The sequence below is a fragment of the Neovison vison genome, chromosome 9, assembly GCF_020171115.1.
Source record: "Neovison vison isolate M4711 chromosome 9, ASM_NN_V1, whole genome shotgun sequence".
NCBI classification, from domain to species: Eukaryota; Metazoa; Chordata; class Mammalia; order Carnivora; family Mustelidae; genus Neogale; species Neogale vison.
In genome coordinates this window covers 28,774,189-28,781,210 of record NC_058099.1, presented here as the reverse complement: position 1 = coordinate 28,781,210, position 7,022 = coordinate 28,774,189, and positions in this window count along the sequence as shown.

The following is a 7,022-nucleotide window of genomic DNA, read 5'->3' as shown; positions in this document are numbered from 1 at the left end:
CACATACCCTTTGTACACATCAGTTGCCTGGCAGGTAACAATTACTTTGTAAATGTTTATGTAATGAATTCTGTATTTGTTTCTAGGGCTTCCATAACAAAGTTCTAGTCCAAACCCAAAGTTATGGAAACCAGGGGAGCTAATGCTCTAATTCCCCCTTGGAGTCTGGAGGCCTGAGAACCAGAAGTGCTAATATTCAAAGGCAGGAATAGATAAAGGTTTCAGATCAATCAGAGAGAAAATTTGCCCCTCTTCTTCCTTTTTATTCTATTCAGGGTCTTAATGGACTGAATGATGCCCACCACATTGGTGAGGCAATCTTTATTCAGTTGGCAAATTCAAATACTAACCTCTTCCAGAACACCCTAACAGAAACACCCACAAATAATATTTTAGCATGTGGGTCAAATTGATACATAAAATTAACCATCACAAAAGGGGTCCCATATAACTAGAAAGAGTGAAGAGGTTTTATAAATGTACTATATAGAAAACAGGACCTTTTTAGGAGTTTTAGAAGGAAGGACTGAAGGCAGACACTCATAGGAAAAGAGAATTATAAAAAGGATCTGAGGGGTGCCTGGGTGGCTCTATGTGTTAAAGCCTCTGCCTTAGGCTCTGGTCATGATCCCAGGGTCCTGGGATCAAGCCCCACATCAGGGTCTCTGCTCAGCAGGGAGCCTGCTTCCTCCCCTCTCTCTCTCTGCCTACTTGTGATCTCTATCTGTCAAATAAATAAATAAATAATCTTAAAAAAAAAAAAAAGGATCTGAAGCATTCGTCACTAATTTAATCTCCTGGAAGGTGATTCCACTAGTATGACAATTTTTACAATAGATTAAACTCTACCAATTGCAATGTTTTTCTCACAAAGGAGACATGGATTTTGAGTACTTTTAAACCTTTTCAAGATAAATGATATTAGAAATTACATAAACAAAACTTATGTTGCAGTGAAGTTGGCTGGAGACACTCTCAGAAAAATTTTGTTCCTACTACAAAAGATTAGATAACTAAAAGATGATATTGAATATGCAAAAGCTTGTGGGATAGTCATCCATCACAATCTCTCATCTACATTAGTCCTAGGGAAAATTTCTGGCGACCATAAAGAAAACTGTGAGTAGTGGATTCATCAGTATCATAAGTTTCCGGGCCAACTTCTAATCATTGTTTTCCTAGGGACTCAGGAAAAGGAGGTTGCTTGGCAAATATTTGTTGAATGCAACAAATACTTTTTGCAACTGCAAACTGCAACAGAAATTTCAGTACCATGTGGTAAAGGAAAAATCATACATGCTAAAATCACATCAATGCAGTAAAGATAGTTGTTATTACAAGTACAGTAAAATGCAAGGGCCTTAGTGCACTGTGCCACTTAACCTTAAGGTGAGACCAGATAGTAGGGGCAACACTATGCCCACCCTGTCTTTCAAATTTTATCACCTTAATTTGGGCTTAATGAGGAGCTGAATTCATCTACAGGGGAAACCTTGTTAACAGAAAGTCACGTAGAAAGCAATATTGCATAGTATTTAGTAATGCAGGATTTAGAGTTAAATTTGGTGTTATTCTTAGTTCTAACTCTTACTATAAGGTAGTTTAGACAAGCCTCTTCTGTAACATATGGATAACAATGCCTCTCTCCAGAGGCATTCTACCTAGATTTTACCTACCAAGGATTCTATGGTTAAATGTGCTTTGAAGGTTTATGGCTTAAAACCGAAGAGCTGTGCATTCTTCTTTCTGCAAAGCTCATAGTTGAAGCTGGGTTTGAACAATTCAATACATCATGTTAAAATAAATTCCAAAGGGCACTGGTGTGAACTGGACATAGTTCCATTCCTCATCACTATTCCCTACAAAAATATGACATCTCTAATGTAAAGTGCATGGACACTTTTATTTATATTATTTTTGAAATTACAATCATCACTAAAGTAAAAGCACTAGAACAGAAAAAGAAGGCCTACCTTTGATATTGTGCAGGATGATTTATTTTACATTTTGCAGCACATATTTTCCTTACTTCAGATGGAAGCAACATGGGAAGAAATCAGTTTTTTAAAAAGTTATAGAACATAAAAGACAAAAGGAAAGGCCTTTCCATCCTGGATAGAAAAGAAATGCTTGGAATTCAACAAAACCTTATGAGGAGACCTACAAGTAGACAGATTAAAAAAAAAAAAAGTAGACTATAACTTGATTTTCTCAGTTATATTTGCAATGAAAACTGACACAAGATTGCTCAGCTAAAAGAGTAAGTGAAGAAGGGGCACTTGGGTGGCTCAGTTGGATAAGCAACTGCCTTTGGCTCAGGTCATGATCCTGGAGTCCCAGGATCAAGTCCCAGGATCAAGTCCCACATTGGGCTACCAGCTCCGCGGGGAATCTGCTTCTCCCTCTGACCTTCTCCCCTCTCATGCCCTTTCTCACTGTCTCTCTCTCAAATAAATAAATAAAATCTTAAATAAATAAATAAATAAATTTTAAAAAGAGTAAGTGAAGGGGGCCTGGGTGGCTCAGTCATAAAGCAGCTGCCTTTGGCTTGGGTCATGACCCTGGGGGTCCTAGGACTGAGCCCCACATCAGGCTCCATGCTCAGTGGGAAGCCTGCTTTTCCCTCTCCTGCTCCCCCTTCTTGTGTTCACTCTTTCTCTGCATCTCTCTCTGTCAAATAAATAAATATAATCTTTAAAAATAAAAATAAAAGAGTAAGTGTCTTCACTTACTTACTCTTCATGTTCCACATCACCTGTCTTCAGGGAAACAAAAATCAAAACCACAATAACATATCACCTTACACCAGTCAGAATGGCTAAAATTAACAAGACAGGGGACAATAAATGTTGGTGAGGATGTGGAGAAAGAGGAACCATCCCACACTGCTGGTGTGAATGTAAGCCACTCTGGAAAACAGGATGGAGGTTTCTCAAGACTTTGAAAATAGAGCTACCCTATGATCTAGCCACTGCACTACTGGGTATTTACCCCAAAGATACAGATGTAGTAAAAAGAAGAGGCACCTGCACCCCAATGTTCATAGCAGCAATGTCTACAATAGCCAAGCTTTGGAAGGAGCTGAGATATTCTTCAACAGAGGAATGGATAAAGAAGATGTGGCTCATACATACAATGGGATATTACTCAGCCATCAGAAAGGGTGAATTTGTACCATTTACACTTACATGGATGGAGCTGGAGAATATTATGTTAAGTGAAATAAGCCAATTAGAGAAAGACAATTATCATATGGTTTAACTCATATGTTGAATATAAGACAGCATAGAGGATCATAGGAGAAGGGAGGGAAAACTGAATGGGAAGAAATCAGAGAGGGAGAAAAACCATGAGAAACTCTTGACTCTGGGCAACAAAATGATGGTTATGGAAAGGGAGGTGGGTGAGGGGATGGGGTAACTGGGTGATTGGCATTAAGGAGAGCATCTGATCTGATGAGCACTGGATGTTACCCACAACTAATGAATCACTGAACACTACATCAAAAACTAATGCTGGGAGCGCCTGGGTGGCTCAGTGGGTTAAAGCCTCTGCCTTCGGCTCAGGTCATGATCGCAGGGTCCTGGCATCAAGCCCCGCGTTGGGCTCTCTGCTTGGCAGGGAGACTGCTTCCTCCTCTCTCTCTGCCTGCCTCTCTGCCTACTTGTGATCTCTGTCTGTCAAATAAATAAATAAAATCTTAAAAAAAACCAACAACTAATGCTGTACTATATATTGGGTAACTGAATTTAAATAAAATTAAAAAATAATAAAATTAAAATAAATATGATTTTTAAAAAAGAGTAAATGAAAGTGAAACTTGATGAAAGATGCACAGGTTAATAGTAGAGAACTTCTATAACTGCAACACCAGATAGAGCATTTGTTTAATCCAGAGAATATGCACTATGATTAGAAATCACAGAAATGTGAATGAGTGATCAAGATACTTTGACAAAGATGATTTGTTGTAGGATGGGCTGACTGAAAAGTCACTGTGACAATGAAGAAATCAAACAAAATATCAATGTTCTATGTGTAAGTTAAAATTGGTCATTAATTCCAAAGAGCAGATTTCATTCACTAGAATAATTTCCTTGGAATTTTAAAGATAGAGGTAGCCCTTAAACTATACAGCAACTTTAATATTGAGATACAATATATTGGAGTCATCATAAGCAAACAGCAGGGATAATGAAAGCATGTATTGAGATACATTAAAGATGAAGTTCTCATATATTAGGTCCTGGAAAAAATTCTGGTCCTTATCTTAATAAATTAATAAAAATGGCATTAAAATCAGAGAAAGTTAATAAATATTATAAATATTGTTTTTGTTAACTGTACTCAATGTTCTAAGATGCAATTTTATATATTACCCTAAATTTGTTCCATGTAAACAAAAGGTAAGAAGTAACATATAAATTTGTGAAAATGCATATGTATAATTGTATCAGGCATAAGGAAAACATTAAACTGCAATACACTGTTTAATAGTAATAGTAAACAAAGTTATAATTTATTGGAATAAACTTGACAGTTACATTGAAATCAATCTATTTCCTCCAATTATCATTATTATTATTTTTTTTTTTTTCAAAAGAACTGGCAAATTCAGAAGTGGAGAGAACACAAATTAAGAAGACAGGCAGATATAAGATCAAATGTGCTCACTATCAAATAAAGTAATATATAAAACAGTAAATATACTATTTATCAGAGCATTTCCCACCTTTGTTATGCAAAATATTTAGAAGGTTTCCTTTTTTTTAAATGAAAGAATGGGTAGTACTATTCAATTAATAAGCATGAGAAATAAAGAGGTAAAAGCGACAGTCCTATTCCCACTTTCTAAAAGGGGAAATTTAGGGGCACCTGGGTGGCTCAGTCAGTTAAACATCCAACTCTTGGTTTTGGCTCCAGTCTTGATTTCAGGGTGGTGAGGTCAAGCCCCAGGCAGCTCCATGCTCTGTGCAGAGTGGGCTCTGAGATTCTCTCTCTCCTTCTCCCTTTCCCTCTGTCCCCACCCCCTTACTAGCACTCACATGAACTTTCTTTCTCTCAAATAAATAAAATCTTAAAAAAAAGGGGGAAATGTAAATAAAATAACTGTAATTTAGCCTGTAGAAATATGTTGTTCTAGTTTACTTACTCCTTCTGCCCACCCCTTCCCCATACAAACCCTAGTAATATAAGCACCGCTGTCCCTAACTTCATCTACATGTACGAAAATGTTTCTAAAAAAGGATGCCTAGAGGGTAAATCATACACCAAAGAATTTGTGCATCTTTATTTTTACTGGATATTGCCAAATTCTCGTGAAAGTATTTTACCCGTTTATCTCCTATAACATCTTCCTCAATGTATATTTGTAAATTATTAAAATTATTCTTCTCACAGCCTTTCTCAATTGGGGTTTCTTATCCAAATCACAGAACACAGAAAATGAAGTGAGTGACAATCTTCTCAATTCTCCCAAGGATAGAATATAACTAGTACTGTTCTAAATGAACTGGAGAGAAGTTAATTCATTACAAATGTTCAAGGCCTTAAGGGATTATATCTTAACACTCTCCTGAACTCTGATTGAAAAAGTTGTATTGTGAGTGGTAAATGATAAAATGATATCATACTGAAGAACTAATTTGCATTTTGCTCATTAGAAATGAGTTCCACTCCCTCAATTCCTATATATGCCAAGTTTTCAATTAGGCCTAAATACTACTTCCTTAAGTACTAAATAATACTTCTTTCACCATCAATCTCACTCCACCTTAATCTGTTCTTTTTTTGTTTTTCATTATACTCCTCTATATAGATTCCCATATGTATCTCTATTTCAAACATGTTTCAAAATGCATTTTCCTTAATTCTAAATCATTTTTTCACATTTTAATATACCTGAATTAACAATGCCTCTTAAAATTAATTTGTGATATAGAAGTTTAATGTTTTCAAAGGATAGATATAACTAAATAGATGTTATGTCTCACTAATTAGAAGACTGAGGAAATATGGGACAATAGAACACATGGATAGTTATTTTATATAAAGCAATCATTTCAGTTAATCCAAATTAGTATACCTATATGGTTCATAATTAATTTAAATAAGTACACTTGTATGATTCCTGGCATATATATATACACACACTCTATCTTTCAATCATCTCTATATAAAGAGAGAGATCTGTAGTTCAAAGCAAAAAAAGAGTTACTGAATTTTGGAATAAACATGTCTTTGTAATTCCACTTGCAGACTTTTATATTTAAAGAAATAGACATGATTTTAAGAATTCTATATGCCAAAAAACCATTAACAAAATTAATAAAAATACAGTATGAGAAATAGTTTCATACTAAGAATAAAAGAAGTGTTAATTCCCTTAATAGTTCTTGTATTCTTAAAAAACAAGTAGGAAAAGGCCCATATGAGGACAAAGGTAGAAGGCCAACATCTACAAACTAGGACAATAACTACCACCAGAATTCAAACTTGTTGGCATCTTTGTTATGAACTTCTAACCTCCAGAACCATGAAAAAATAAATGTCTATTGTTTAAGCTGCCCCCACCCTCTGTCTGCGGTATTTTGTTTTGGCATCCTGAACTAACACTTTTATAGACACTTTAAATGTATTGGATAAATCATCTTCATTCCTATTGTTGTTGTTTTTAAATCATGGAATTGAAAATGATGGGATGTTTATTAACCCTAATTAATAGTAATCAATAGTATAAAGATCAACATGGGGGTGGGTCCTGGGTGGCTCTGTCAGTTAAGAATCCAACTCTTGATTTCAGTTCAAGTCATGATCTCAGGGTCCTGGGATTGTGCCCCAAGTTGGGCTCTGCACTCAGCAACAAGTCAGCTTGGAATTCTTTCTCCCTCTCTCCCTCCCCCACCTCTCTCACTCAAATAAATAAATCTTTAAAAAAACAAAGATCAACATGAGGATGGCTGCTAAAATCATATTATCATTGTTCTGGAAGTCATGTTAAAAACAGTTTTAAAAAGTCAAGA